Consider the following 16,353-nt stretch of genomic DNA (forward strand, 5'->3'; position numbering starts at 1 on the left):
TCCCTCCTTCTTAACCCCTCCAAGACGCAAGCAATCATTACTGGCTCTCAAAAATTGTTGGCCACACTAAGATACGAAACTATTCCTTCAGTTATACTGAATGGTAGAGTTATCCCATTCAGCCAAACTGTGAGAAATCTAGGAGTGACAATGAACGAAACTTTAAAATGGTCTGAATATATTAAGAATGTGTGTAAAAAAATATTTTCGATACTTCATTCGGTTAAAAGAAACAGCGATATTTTACCTTGTATTGTGAGAGTCAAACTAATACAAACGCTTGTGCTTCCCGTCCTCGACTACTGTGACGTCATTCTGGTAGACGCAACAAAAGAGCAGACTTCGAAACTTCAGCGAGCGCTTAATTGTTGCCTTAGATTTATATACAGTCTGAGTTATGACACACATGTTACCCCATACTATTACACTATTTCATGGCTAAAACCTGACAAACGACGGATGTATCACATACTGATACAGATATACAGACTGCTCTCTGAAGACAGACCACTATACATTTCATACCAGCTTAAGTATTTGTCCTCCTTTCACTGCAGTAATACCCGCTCTGGTTCCTCCCTTTCTATTCCTGTTCACCGCTCCTCCATGTACAACAACTCCTTTGTTGTGGCGGGTTCTAGACTTTGGAATTCCCTGCCTGTCAGCGTCAGAAATTCCACTTCATTACTTAAATTTAAGACTGCTTGCCGAGACTACCTGCTGAATGCAGCTGACTAACTTGTATGACTGGAAAGAATGAATGATCGTATGAATGTGAGTTAGAAAAGTGTAAGGTATTTTTGTGTAGGTTATCATTTATTATATAATATGTACTCAAACTCTGCTCTCAATGATGTGTACAGTGGTTAAGTGTAAGAGAGGGCCAAGAGCCCTAACTTCGCCACCTACAAAGGCATGATAAATAAATATTTCCATACTGAAGCAACTTATTGTATACATGAAATGGCATATGACTTTTAGTGCCGGATGTGTCCGAGGACATGTTTGGATCGCCAGGTGAAGATCTTTGGATTTGATGCCCGCATGCGACCTGCGCATCATGATGAGGATGAAATGATGATGAAGGCGACACATACACCCAGCCCCCGTGCCAGCGAAATTAACCAATGATGCTTAAAATTCCCAACCCTGCCGGAAATCGAACCCGGGACCCCTGTGACCAAAGGCCAGCACGCTAACCATTTAACCATGGAGCCGGACACTGTGTATATAAAATATGTCAACCAACTTGAAACGGAGGTTAATATTAGTTTTGTGTCAACCTGCAACATCATTGATGGTAAAGCTGAGACCATAACAAATAAAATAATTGAAACCCTTGAAAATTTAGGGTTAAAATGTTGTAATTTGGTAGGTTTAGGACCTGATGGGGCAGCTGTCATGATTGGTAAACAAAAGAAAGTTGCAACACTGCTAAGAGAGGAAACAAATGGACACACGGTAAACCACAGACTGGCACTTGCAGCTCAAGTACCTTCTTTAGTGAAGTTTAAGGATATTTTAAGACAACTCTTTTCCTTTTTTCAAAATTCCAGTCAGGATGGCTGGTTTAACTGAAATCCAGAATATCATGACAGCCCTCATATTAAACTAAAATGGCCAGTGATATTAGATGGTTGTCTCATGACTCTGCTATACAGTCTCTAAGAAGATCTGTGGTGAGTGTCATTGCTGCACTTGAAAGAGAGGCCACTGAAAGGAATGACATTACAGCTGAAGGCTTACACAAGTGCATGAAGACAATTTCTTAGCTGCAAGTATGATGCTTTCAGAGATCTTATCTCTTCTGTGCACATTGTCTACAGCTTGGCAAACGCAAGATATTCACTTGACAGAAATTGAGCCAATCTTAGAAGCCACAAAACTCAGTGTCTTACAATTGAAAGGCACTCCAGGAAATCATTTTCAAAGTCTCAATCACCATCATGCAGGTGAATGGTCAGACTTCCACATCACTTATTCAGATGTCGATGTTGTGACCTTCAAGAAAACAATTTATGACAAGTACATAGGTACTGTTATCCAACATCTAGAACACAAATATCCAGATATGACCATCATTTCTTGCTTTTCAAGAGTATTTAATGCAAAAAGTCAAGATCAGAATGAAGCTTCCGAACTGCTTCTTGGTTTCTACTCTAAAATGAGAAGCCCTCCAGCCATAAATTATAATAGCGCTAAACCTGGAATGGTGTCTGTTGCATTAAAAATGTTCCAAGGGGAGTCCTACATCAGGTTAAGATCTAAACAAATAATGATGAAGTTAGCAACTACATGCAAGTTTAAGGAATCTTTTCCAAATTTAGCAAGACTAGCTGCTATTGGACTGTCCATACCTGTGAGGACAGCTGGATGTGAAAGTGGATTTTCGGCTTTGAAGAGAGTTAAAACCTGTTTGAGGAATCGTATGAAGCAGATCACACTCAAGAATTTGATGCTGATTTCACAAGAGGGACCAGACTCAACAGAATTCAATTATGTAAGAGCTGCAGACAACTGGGCCTGAAGGCAGAAAAAAAGAATCAACATATAAAGCATCATGCTAAAAGTAAATTTCAATTTTGTAATGGTAGAGAAAGAAATATCTTATTTTGTCTTGTTCATGATAACAGTGAAATAGGCCAATTTTGCAGGTAATGTTCACCTCTCTGATATTACTGTTAATGCCTAAGGGGAATACCGTATCATCTTGAATACCACCTGCCACCGAATAAGACTGGCACCCTTATTTTGAAAGAACAAAATTTTTAAAAAAATGTGAAGTCAAAATTATTTACAATCTTTGCAAACACACATCAAATGATTAGAAAATACAAATAAAGCTAAACAAACATTTCCAGAACGATATCCAACGAGTTCAGTCATCATCAGTATCAACTTCGGAATTTTCATCACCATCACCTTCCCACAAAATGTCATCATCGCTGCCATGCATAGCATTAGAAATGCTACATTTCCTGAAGCTCTTCTGTATGAGGTCTCCAGGGATACGATTCCATGTCATCAAAATCCACGAAAACAGCAGCTGAACTTCCGGGTGCTGAATGCTACCAGTTGGTGTCAGTGTGCGATTATCAGCCGCCATCAATTCTGTATAGAGCTGTTACAAGGCTGCTTTAAATGGATGGTTCACGCAGACATCCAGCGGCTGTAGCATAGACATCATCCCGCTCGGAATGACTGCTAGGTCGGTTTTCCCATCCTTGACATGATTCTTCACAGCGTCTGTTGTGTGGCCGCGGTAACTGTCGAGAACTAGCAAACTCTTTAGTCCCAATAATGCACCAAAGGCAACATTGCCAGACACACTTTGCCCAGTCTTCCACAAGTGAACTGTCCATCCAGCCAGAGTTCTGAGATCTGATGATAACACCAGTAGGAAGCGTCTTTCACTTCAGAACAATGTACGGCGGCAATTTGGTTCCGTCGGTGAGAATACACAACATTACCGAACACCGTTGTTTTTCATTACCATCTGCTCCAGTAGTAACACTTTTCGCACCCTTAGCATTCACAGTCCTGTCCACTGGCATTTCTAAGTAGACTGCCGTCTGATCTGCATTGCCAATTTGGGAAAGCAAATATGCATTTTCCTTCTGCATCCAAATTATGTAACACTGAAACAACAATAACTTCTCATCGTAGGCCCCAGGAAGACGCTGTGAAATTGAGGTACGCCTTCGTATGCTCAACCCATTTCTTTTATAAAAATTACAAACCCATCCTCGGCTTGCCTTAAAATCTTCCAATGAAAGTTCCTTTGCGATCTCCAATGCCTTTAGCTTGACACATTTCTGTTGACACACCATATCCCAATTCCTGCCTTTCTGTCACATATTTATAAAGTTTTTTTTTTCAATTTGTGGAAACTGTACATTCATTCCATGAAAGCTGTACAATCACCAGTACATGTTAATAGCACATTTTTCTTCTTTTTCCAATTGCGAATACACAACTCATCAATATTGTATTTCATACCGGCGGCACGATTTCCAATAATTTTGTCTTCCTGAACTACTTTAAGTTTCTCGCTCAAGTAAAAGATTGCAAAAGCTTTGTGGAATTCATGTTGATACTCAGAGAACGTGCGTGAGACTGGCGCCAAGCACGGAAGTAGCATGTACTGAGAGCGGAGAGAGCATTGTTGCCAAGCCACGCCGGCGGTGATGCCCGATTTACGCATATTCGGAAAGATAAATATCCCAAAATTTTAAATAAGACCCACACCCAATTTTGGAAGTGATATTTTCGAAAACACAGTGTGGGTGGTATTCGAGATTACACAGTAGATTGGAATTTTACCATTCATTTTTGAAGTAGTATCCCCCCAAGTGGCTACTTATTCCTGCCACCCGGCTGACAAAAATTTCTGAGGAGAACACTGAACTGGTAGGGATTTGTCTACACAGACAATCAGAATTAGTCTCCATAGGACATCAAGAGTTCCTTGGCAAGCACCTGCACACTGAGTGAAAGGAACAGGATGGGCAAGGGAGCACTTAGATTTGACTCTGTACTCTTCACACGGAAGAGTGCCAAATGAGTCTGATGCCGGATTATCATTGGAGGGGGGTTTGTAACGCCAGACGAATCCTGTACGCCATCCCACATGCCCAGCAATGAGGCAGATCAATCATGTTTTGGGGCGCCATTATGTATGGATGTTGGATACCATTCATCATCATACAGGGAAATATCACTGGTACACAATACGGAACAGAATCCCGTGCCCATTGTTCAACTATAGTGACAACATTTTGGTGACAGATTCATTCTGCAAGATGAAAACGCTCGCCCGCACTGCTTCAATCTTGTGAACTACTTCCTTAAAGAGGTTCACATCCACCGGATGGACTGGCCTCCAGTGTCTCCGAACATGAATCCTTCTGAACATGCCTGGGAAATTCCAAAACAGGCAGTGTGATGAATCCAACTTGCAACATGACTGACCTCCAGAGGGCCGGCACAAGGTGGAGTTACACCATATTAAGAGGCAGTATCAGAATACGTATGATAGGCAGATGCATGTTGATGAAGAACTGTTTTTGCTAGTGGCTTTACGTCGCACCAACACAGATAGGTCTTATGGTGACGATGGGATAGGAAAGGTCTAGGAATGGGAAGTGACCGTGGCCTTAATTAAGATACAGCTGCAGCATTCACCTGGTGTGAAAATTGGAAACAATGGAAAACCATCTTCAGGGCTGCCAACAGTGGGATTCGTACCCACTATCTCCCGGATACTTGCTGAAGAACAGAATTAGTGTTGCATCTACCGTTGCTTTTTCTTTACATCAATCATGTTATACTCCACATAAAGTGTGTATCTGGATTCCATACATTCCCTGGGGTCATCATCAACCTAGAAACCCAGAACTCCAGGTGGTGCAAAACTTTCTTGAGAAGTCTTTTGGTTTAATGAGATCAAGGCAACTGCAAATTATTTGGGGGGGGGGAGGGGGGAGTAACTATCAAAGACCTTGTGTACTGCCATCTTGGAGTGTTTAACGCAAATATGTCGAATATTTTTCATTCACTCTCCTTCAATACCATGCGTGTTCACTCACTCTCTCTCAAAATACTACTTGCAGCACATGACTCATACAGCGTCTCCATATCAGTCCCATTGTGTTCGTGACCAGTCTTAGACAAGTCATTTCACTGTATATTTTCTGCATTTTTATTTCCCTGTTTGCCCTGTTTTCTCCATAAAATGGGTACCCTCAAATTATAAGTAAAAATAAGCAAAAAAGTACTAAGAATGTAATTGTCATAAATAATTTGATTACTTTTGCTCAAATTATTTTCACATGTTGGACATGGAGTACTCTGTTCATTGGGAGCATTTTGAGATTGCGAGATGAAGGTTTTTCAATTGCTTGAATTATTACTGAAACTGAAACGTCAAGATTTTTTCAAGGTTCAATGTTTCATCAGCTACAGTAGAACAGCAGCAGGAGCAAAGTAGCCACTAACATGGAAAACACAAATGAATTTGTAAATTCTTATATAAATCTTCTGGTTGCCAGTCCGGTGAATGGTTAGGGAAGTTCCTTGCAGATAGCAACTGAGGTTATGTACAAACAACTATAATCACACATCAGTATAAAGAAATATTTCAATCCTTAAAACAACATGAACACCTTCTACTCCACATGGTATAGGGTCACTAGAGACTGCTGGCAAGTGGCTATTGAAATACAAATCAAAGTCAGATTTTCATTGACACTGTTTACTTCTTAGGAAAGTTGGAAAGGCTCGTGTGTGAATTTATGTAATTAAATATTTATATTTATTTCTAAATATCTGAGTATTATTTAATAGAATCTGATGACGTTCTTTCCAGACCGAAACGTGTCATTTTATTTTAATTAACCCTACAACATCGCGACGTATTATGTCAACGTTTACTGATCTCGCAATTGCTCCATTATTGTCAACTGATCAGATATTGTACACCACCTTAAAGAGGAAAGTTTGTTTATAATTATTATCATTATAATAATTATAACATAAATATAATAATTACCATATATATAATTATAATATTATAATACTATAATATAATATAATTATAATCATAATATTATAGCACATCAGTAAAGTAATTTAGAATCATGGAGAAGATTGGCATACGTGCGTAAAAAGAACATATTGTAGGCAACCGTCTTCTTTGTTGTGGTTGCCTAGCGCATCTTTTCATGGTATTTGTATCTACAGTAAAATAAGTGAATTGTTAGAAAGCAGTGAAATTCCTGACTATATTAGATTAGAAGGCGAAGAAGATAGTGATATCCTCGTGGAAGAAGGAAATGATGACTCTGACGTCTGCTGGTACACCCCCAGGAAAGAAATCTGCTTGTGCCCTGTCTGTTCAACTGCAGAAAAAAATCACGCAGCCACTTCTCGTGCCCAGGATATAATTGTGGTGTTCATCAACACTGCTGTCATAAATTAGCAGATTACTGGAGAACCATGAAGGCAGGAAGAAAGGGAAGCCACTCTGAAGATGCGCAGGATGAGGCCAACTAAGCGGTCTGTGTTTTGAAGTGATGTGGATATATTACATCATTTAATCCTCTTTATAAATTTCTCTTATCTTTAGAGATGTTCAAAATAGTGAAAAGTGTATATATATTCTTCATCAGTGTAAAAGTGCACATTTTGTATATAACAGTGATAAAGCTGGGGTTTTTTTTACCTCTGTGTTTCCTAGAACTTCATGGACTATTTACACTTTTTTTCCTTTTGTGTGGAATATTCCATCAATACACCCTTAAAACACTAAATTGGTGAGTTTGATTTCTTACTATATTTTCCTGAATAAAGTGACATGCAATACTTAATTATTAGCTCAATATTTTCTTTTGTGCAATTTTATGAAAAGTTGCTTGCAAAACTCCCAGAAATCAATAGCAGTTGGAGGTAATATAGTCACCGGTCACAGGGTTAAGTTGCTAAGTGTAATACTGTTACCACACGTTTTCTCTTTCAGGTAGTTTATAATTTCAGCAGACTAAAGAGTCTAACTGTTGTAGTTGAATTTGAAAAGAGTTTTTACCAAAAAAAAGTGTTGTTTTACGGTAGGATGCTCTTGTTGTGAGATGTACCAGCATTCACTATTCTGTGTTTGCTAGTAGTATGATATGTTGTATTAACCCTAGAAGTGCCGAGTGTTTTTCCCTAAATGCCAGGCCATTTTCGCATGTATTACACATTTATGTTTTTAACAAATTTAAGCACGTTTAGTGCAGAAAAGTTGGGAATGCAGCACACCATATTACTCAGAAAGCTTTATTTAAGATACTTACATAAGTATTAGATCATTTACTTGCATACCTGGTGCGTACCAGGCGATCAAAAATTTGGAAAACTAAGAAAAAAAGTGTTTTTCCTATTTTCAAGTTCACCATTATTAATAAATAACCACTCATTTTAAAAATCACTATATACAAAACACGCGAAATTTATTCTAGTTTTTAAAAATATTAAGTTCCCAAAAGTAAAAGTAAAATAAAATCGCAAAGTGATTAAAATTTCCGAGCTGCACACAGTTCCGTCAGCTGCCGAGCACTACTGGGAGTCATTCTCGGAGAGTTTTCTTTCTCTGCCGTGCCTCATAGGCCTCCTGAAATGCTGCAATGTATGATAGCATTCACGGTGCACCCCATATTTATAAAAATGGCAATTTACTTTTTCATTGTGGAGACAGTTACATCAAACCAGGTTCGCATACGAGAAAAGGCCTACCTTTCTCCAGAATGTATTTTAGGTTTTCTTTCGCCGCATAGTCATTACTTTTACCAAGAGCTTCCAAATCAAATCCGTAAAAGAACAAGTAGAAATACGTAATAGGTGGACTGTTTCGGGGTGGACAGATCAAAATGCCAGGATCTCTTACGCAGAACTTTCCGGAAACATCGAACTCCGGTTCGGGTGAATAAATCCTGCACCACTTTGGTGTTACGGAAACAGTAACATCCAATGAAACTTCGGCAGGCCTGCTCTCTTCATCGGAATCACTTTCAACTTCAGATTCTGGAATATATTCTTCTCCGCTCTCAGAAGAATCATCAGGTAAAGAAAATATATCGCTGGAAGAGGAAGCATCCCAATCATCTTCAGGAACTTTGTGAATATCACTTGAATCACGTAGTTCATCATCCAGGATGAGAGTTTACACTTCAAAAGAAACAATTTAAGAATAAACTTAATCTGTTGAAAGATAACGAAAGATATTCACAGAAATTCACAGGAACAGCGAGCGAGCGGGAAGTTACATAGCAACTCAAGATAGCAACTGAGACGGCAGGGAGATGAGGAAAGATTAGCTGCATTTATACCTACCCTGACCTTGACTGAGTCATTTCCGGCTAGTGAGGAATGTGTGTTGAAGCTTCCTCTTCAATGTCTTACTTATTAAAATAGCGTAAGTGAACGATAAATGATGTTATGACTGGTTAAGCGAATGCATGTACTATGCGTCGCGCGTGCGACGTTGGCATTCTAGTGACACTCTATTGAGTCGCAAGTGCGACGTTTGGCAGTTCTAGGGTTAAGGCAATCACAAACACCCCATCCTCAAGCTGGAGGAATTAAACAAACGTGATTAAAATCAAACTCAGGGAGCTATGAAATTAAGTCCACTACACTGAAAATTCGGCCAAAGAGGTGGGCTTAAAACATTTTCCATAAATAATTCAAAGAACAGATTAGTTTTTGTACACACAATTTTCCGTTTTTAGTGTCACTTTTAACAATGCCGGTACTAGACTTCAGAAGCTGCCTGGCCAAGGTGGTGAAGATATGCTCGTTTCACCCAGAAGAATGTGGATGATTCATCGTCAGGAAGTCGAAGATTTAAGAAACGAGATTACCACTTCTGAAGGTGGACTTGACTCTTTAGTACCAGTTTAATTTCTAGGGGCAAAGGTGACCAGGCATAGAGCTAACCACTCCTCTCCTCCAAGTGCTGAGGTTACGGATGCTTTCCACTCCAAGTATGGAGATGACTTCTCTTTGCTTTGTTTTTCTTCCTTTCAAGTATTTTTGAGCAGGTCATGGTGATCACTAAAAATTATTTGACCATTTCTAATTTCCTCAGAGTAATTGTACCTAAGTCAGCCTGATAACAAGAGGCCATTTCCTGAGTCACAAGCATGAAAATAGTCTTGCAAGAAAACCTTTTACCAGAGGAAAACCTAACATATGTAATACAGATTCAGAGCCACAGAAATGTATGCAAAGACCCAACAGATGTTGGACATATTCCTCCTACTGTAACGGTTCATTAATTCCCTTTGTTTGTTAAAGGGTCATATTTTCAGTAAACAAAAAGGATAAATGTAGCAGCATTAGTAAGTGCAAAGTCCTAATTGGGAAACCCAAGTCTCGTTATCGCATCATTCCACCAGTTAACTTGTTATTTGTAAATAGTGACAGTTTGTATGTCCAGTTTGCTAATACGGCACTATCTAAGGGGAAGTGAAATGAACGCCAACCTTAGTTCAGGAACTAATGAAGATGATGGTGAATGAAAACGGGCGAAGAAGTGGTAGGAAACGGCCGTGGCCTTTGAACTGAAAGTGAAGATGGAAAACGACAGAAAAGAGCTGATAGTGGGGTTCGATCCTACTCGTCTGCCAAATGCAGAGCTTGTAGCGGGCCATTCTGCTCGGCATAGTTTGATACTGATCTCATGAGTTATTTATTCTAACTTCACAAACACACCCGCAAGTTTTATTAAAATTATACTTTGATACATACATACATACATACATACATACATGACCATTATAGACTGTTATGCCTTCCAGCGTTCAGTCTGCAAACCTCTGTGACTTTACTAAACGTCGCTACAATCCCCTACTTGCAACTAGTGCTGTGGCCTCATTTAGTTCTATACCTCTTATCTTTAAATCATTAGAAACTGAGTCTAACCATCGTCGTCTTGGTCTCCCTCTACTTCACTTACCCTCCATAACAGAGTCCATTATCCTCCTACGTAACCTATCTTCCTCCATTCACCTCACATGATCCCACCACCGAAGCCGGTTTATGCATACAGCTTCATCCATCGAGTTCAGTCCTAACTCGGCCTTTATCTCCTCATACTGAGTACCCCCGCCATTGTTCCCACCTGTTTGTATCAGCAATCATTCTTGCTACTTTCATCTATGTTACTTATAACTTATGAATAAAATATCCTGAGTCCAACCAGCTTTTGCTCCCACAAAGCAAAGTTGGTCTGAAAACAGACCAATGTAAAGACAGTTTCGTCTGGGAGGTGACTTCCTTCTTACAGAATACTTTTGATCGCAACTGCGAGGTCACTGCAATAGCTTTACTGCACCCTGATTCAATCTCACTTATTATATTACCATCCTGGGAGAACACACAACCTAAATACTTAAAATTATCTACCTGTTCCAGGTTTGTATCACTAATCGGACATTTAATTCTGTTGAATTTCTTACCTACTGAAATCAATTTAGTCTTCGAAAGATACCAAGCTTGACAGCTGCAGTCGCTTAAGTGCGGCCAGTATCCAGTATTCGGGAGCTAGTGAGTTTGAACCCCACTCTCGGCAACCCTGAAGAAGGTTTTCCGTGGTTTCCCATTTTCATACCAGGCAAATGCTGGGGCTGTACCTTAATTAAGGCCACGACCGCTTCCTTCCCATTCCTAGCCCTTTCCTGTCCCATTTTCGCTCTAAGACCTATCTGTATCGGTGCGATGTATAGCAACTTGCAAAAGTCTTCGAAAGGCTAATTTTCAAATGGAATTCTAAATTCCCATGGAGGGAATTAGATATTTTTCCACCAATAGAGCATATCAAAAATCAGATCAAAAATTAGATATATGGCTTTTCAGGCGTTTGCTCTATTAACCAGCATTTCGTCTTAGGTCTGACACTAGACTCGTCAGAGTGGGATGTGTCAGACCCTACCCACTGATGCTGGGGTGTATGCAGGTGAAATTTATCAGAAGCCTATTATAAGGCACAGTCTGATAACTGCATACGGGAGATAAAACTCCACAATGGAATTAATGCCTGCCTAGCGATTCCAAATGGAATTCTAAATTCCCATGGAGGGAATTAGATATTTTTCCACCAATAGAGCATATCAAAAATCAGATCAAAAATTAGATGTATGGCTTTTCAGGTGATTGCTCTATTAACCAGCATTTTGTCTTAGGTCTGACACTAGACTCGTCAGAGTGGGATGTGACAGACCCTACCCACTGATGCTGGGGTGTATGCAGGTGAAATTTATCAGAAGCCTATTATAAGGCACAGTCTGATAACTGCATACAGGAGATAAAACTCCACAATGGAATTAATGCCCGCCTAGCGATTCCAAATGGAATTCTAAATTCCCATGGAGGGAATGAGATACTTTTCCACCAATAGAGCATATCAAAAATCAGATCAATCTGACACATCCCACTCTGACGAGTCTAGTGTCAGACCTAAAATGAAATGCTGGTTAATAGAGCAAACGCCTGAAAAGCCATACATCTAATTTTTGATCTGATTTTTTTATATGCTCTATTGGTGGAAAAATATCTAATTCCCTCCATGGGAATTTAGAATTCCATTTGGAATCGCTAGGCGGGCATTAATTCCATTGTGGAGTTTTATCTCCTGTATGCAGTTATCAGACTGTGCCTTATAATAGGCTTCTGATAAATTTCACCTGCATACACCCCAGCATCAGTGGGTAGGGTCTGACACATCCCACTCTGACGAGTCTAGTGTCAGACCTAAGACGAAATGCTGGTTAATAGAACAAACGCCTGAAAAGCCATACATCTAATTTTTAAGGCTAATTTTCATTCGATACTCATTGCACCTATTTTCAAGTTCCATGATATTGGACTGCAGGCTTTCAGCACAATCTGCCATTAAGACCAAGTCGTCAGCATAGGCCAGACTGCTTACTACATTTGCACCACTGTAGATAGCAATAAATTAAATATATCTTATTATAAGGAACTTCACAAAATTTAAAATATTATAAAGTATAAACAACTCTCTGCAAGAGTTAATAAGCTGAAACTGATGTGTCGAGATGCTCAAAAGTGATGCCAATCATGTAATCTGAAGCTGAAGCACTACAGACATTCACCAAGAAGCCCTGGAATATATGTCAATAAGCAGAAAAGGCTTGATTGAGAAAGTGGAGATGTCAACATTCTGAGCTCTCGTGCGTGATAGAGAAGTTCTCTGACTATGCCAGATAAATGAGGGACTGGGTGTGAGACAGATCCTGGTTTTCAGGAAAAAGCTATGAAGAAGAAGGGTACCCCCCACACTTCAGAGGAAAGAATAGTTATACCAGAATAAAATGCGACAATACTCAGCAAAGTTCCAAGTCCAATGGGTGAACAAGCCTAGTCCCAAGTACTTCTATTCGAAAGAAGAACAATCAAAGGAACTTCTATGCCGTGTTTAAATAATATCATTATTCTGTATACAGTAGTAGGTATTATACACAAGAACAAAATATTAAATATGAAACTCTGATGGCATACCAGTACTTTTTCAATTAAAATAATATATTTCAATAAACATAATATATTAATATTTTCCTGTTATAGAGTGTGTAGAAGTTTCTTACTAAATTAATCAAACCTTTAAATATTGTAATGGCTACAGTGAAACATATTGCTACATACCTTTTAAACAAATGATAGAAATCTTTGTGTCGTACTGCACGCTGCCCACTAGACCACTATGAATTTACCTTTCTACTTCACCCGTAGAGTTGTAAAAGGTACTGCTCTAAAAATATTTCAAACTATTTTTTCTGCAAAATCTATTTGAAAGTAATATTTGTTACTATACATTTTGATCAACCATTTGTATACGTCCTGGTGAAACAAGAAATTCTGAACCTGAGGGCTGAGGACTAAAAGAACTGGGTGAGATAGATCCTGGTTTTCAGGAAAAAGCTATGAAGAAGGGTCAGAGGAAAGAATAGAGTTACACCAGAATGAAATGCGACAATACTCGGCAAAGTTCCAAGTTCAATAGGTGAACAACTCCAAACGAAAACATTCCTGGGTAAAGACTTATACTCTACTGTCAACAGGGATACAGAACAAGGTCCGGACGGAATTTCAGCTGCCTGAAACTGGGAACTGTTGTCTCTTCAGCTAATTCATTTCTTTAATTTCTTTTAATGTTAAGAGAAATGCTTAGCGGAAGCACACACAAAATGTCGATCATCGCAGCACGGCAATGCGTAGCAAATTCTAGCAGGAAGGATAGTAGGGGTATGTGCTTGCCGCATGAATTCATCAGTCTCACTCGGTCAATGTGTCTGTTGTGTGGCTCCGTGGCCGGCCTTTGGTCCACTGGGTCTCGGGTTCGATTCCCGGCCAGGTCAGGGATTACAAATATGAAGTTTTGAAGCTTCCACCTAATCAATACATATATTTATATATTATTATTCTACAGTATCAGTTTCGACCTTGTGAAGGTCATCTTCAGCTGGCAATCATAACATACAATTGAAACATCACAATAAGAATGTCACATGATATGGGCAAAAACAGTCATTACAACTGTTCTAGTTTAAATAATCGTCTACAATAACTGACATAATAATTAAAACTTAACATTACTATATGTACATGAGTGATGTATGTTAAAGTACGTTTCTCTTAAATTATAAAGGTGTTGCATAGTATGGATAAAAACGTTATCAATTTACAAATGTTTTTCGTCTTATCTTCGTCTACGTTTGCAAATTGATAACGTTTTTATCCATACTTTGTGACACCTTTATAATTTTTTTTTTTTTTTTTTTTTTCTAGGGGCTTTACGTCGCACCGACACAGATAGGTCTTATGGCGACGATCCTTTATAATTTAAGAAAAATGTACTTCAGCATACATCACTCATGTACATATAGTAATGTTAAGTTTTAATTATTATATCAGTTATTGTAGATGATTATTTAAACTAGACCAATTGTAATGACTGTTTTTGCCCATATCATGTGACATTCTTATTGTGATGTTTTAATTGTATGTTATGATTGCCAGCTGAAGATGACTTTCACAAGATCGAAACCAATACTGTAGAATAATAATATATAAATATATGTATTGATTAGGTGGAAGCTTCAAAACTTCATATTTGTGAATATAATCAATACGGAAATGAAACTTATAGATTATGAGGTCAGGGATTTTAACCTTGGCTCGGGGCCTGAGTTTGTGGTATCTTCATCATTAGAATTCATCAATATGCGCAGGTCGCCTATAAGGCATCAAATCAAAAGACCTGCACCAGGCCTTATCGGAGACCACGCGCCATTATTAATGCATCTGTCCAGTTACTGTGTAGTCAAATAACAAATCACATTTTTAATTGTGTAATCACGCCGTACTTCTATTTAATTGTAATACTTGCATAATTATTGGTCCTTTGGTGAAAGTTTTATTGTATAGTACTATTATTACTGTACTTAAGTTGTCAAACTGTCAACCTTTACGTTTCTATCGAAATTACTTCAAGATCTTTTATAGTAATCTTTATATGTACCTCCGTCCCCCTTTGGACCCAGGTACTTCTTCTTGTGTGCCTCCCCGCCCTCTCCAATAGCCACTACTTGTTGAAAATACTGTTGAAGGTAACCCTCCCAGCTAGGTAACCCGAACTCGAGAACAAAGATGTTCACTGCTCAACACAACCACAACAGCGCTCGAGACTACATCTAAACCTCGGGTGTAACAACAAAGAGTGACGGCCAAGGAAGAAACGTACCTCATACTCTAGGGGTGGGATCTACAACAAAAACGCTTCATATCACTCACCTGCACCGTTCGTTACTAGGAAGCCAACTCCGTTGTCAGTGTGACTGTATTAGGCTCGACGGCCAACGTTCGAGCGGTAATGAAGAACCACACACTTCAAACACAAACTTATATTTTCAGTGGCCGATGTACCAATCAACTTCAAATTAATAAATAATACTGTACGTGAGACATCCACGAACTAATTAATCTTCCTTTTCTTATGTGATCCAGACGTGATTCTCAGTAAAATGCATGCATTGAATAGGGAATGTTGGAGGTAAATCAATATTCTGTGTAAAGGAAATGACTAACCGATGTAAGCGTTCGGTTAAGTTGTCCTCGTGATGATGCTGAAATAAATACAACGACAACCGAGCTAGACCGAACAGTTCATCGAACAATGAGTTCAATAATATTACCTAAAAAATACTACCTCGGTTCCTTCACTTTCCACCTAAATCTCCTTGGTGTCACTCGCCGGCTACTAATTCACGTTTTGCTCCCGAGATAGCAGGTTCGATCCTGGCTGAGGTCAGTGTAACATTAAAGCAGCTTTGCCAACCCATTTTACATTTCAAAAGACCTTCTAGTTTTAAAAATAGTCCAGAAAATACGAAAGTGAGTGTAAATCTTAGGAGTTTTATCCATTCTTCCCTACAGATTGGTATGACTAGGCTTATGTAGAAATTGCATCCACGTTTCCGCACCATTGTAAGATTTTTGTTCAGTTCCCCTTCAATTACAGTCGGTTTTCAGTGCTGAAATACTACCTTAAAAGTGAGTTCTTTATAACGGGACCGAGTCCCAGAGGCATATCGCCAGTCCGAAGAATGAACCGCTTTTCAGGGGCCCGCAAAACAAAATAAAATAATAATTGCTTTATGCTTAAAGAAAATAACAGCTAAGCTTCCTTGTGTGTTGTTTACTAAAGAAAAAAAATGAACAGGTTACGAGAACTTTGCCGTAAAATCTCTACAAAGAAAATAGCTTACGGTTTTTTAATAAGGAATTCTTATTTGT

At 38.9% G+C, this 16,353-nt stretch overlaps 1 protein-coding gene across 7 annotated transcripts in view; it reads right to left on the minus strand.

The window, feature by feature from the left end:
- Positions 1-16,353, minus strand: part of LOC136885719 (zinc finger and BTB domain-containing protein 14) — a 192,686-nt gene that overhangs the window by 154,804 nt on the left and 21,529 nt on the right. For 2 of the 7 annotated variants that reach the window (XM_067158448.2, XM_067158443.2), the window contains exon 1: positions 15,767-15,885. The exons of 1 other annotated variant lie outside the window; for it this stretch is intronic. The gene's annotated coding sequence lies outside the window, so the exon portion shown is untranslated. Of the gene's footprint in view, positions 1-2,357; positions 2,524-15,351; positions 15,624-15,645; positions 15,886-16,353 lie in introns of those variants that run through there. 4 more of the 7 variants (XM_067158444.2, XM_067158447.2, XM_067158446.2 and 1 more) reach the window with 4 other exon arrangements.

The sequence above is a fragment of the Anabrus simplex genome, chromosome 14, assembly GCF_040414725.1.
Source record: "Anabrus simplex isolate iqAnaSimp1 chromosome 14, ASM4041472v1, whole genome shotgun sequence".
NCBI lineage: Eukaryota > Metazoa > Arthropoda > Insecta > Orthoptera > Tettigoniidae > Anabrus > Anabrus simplex.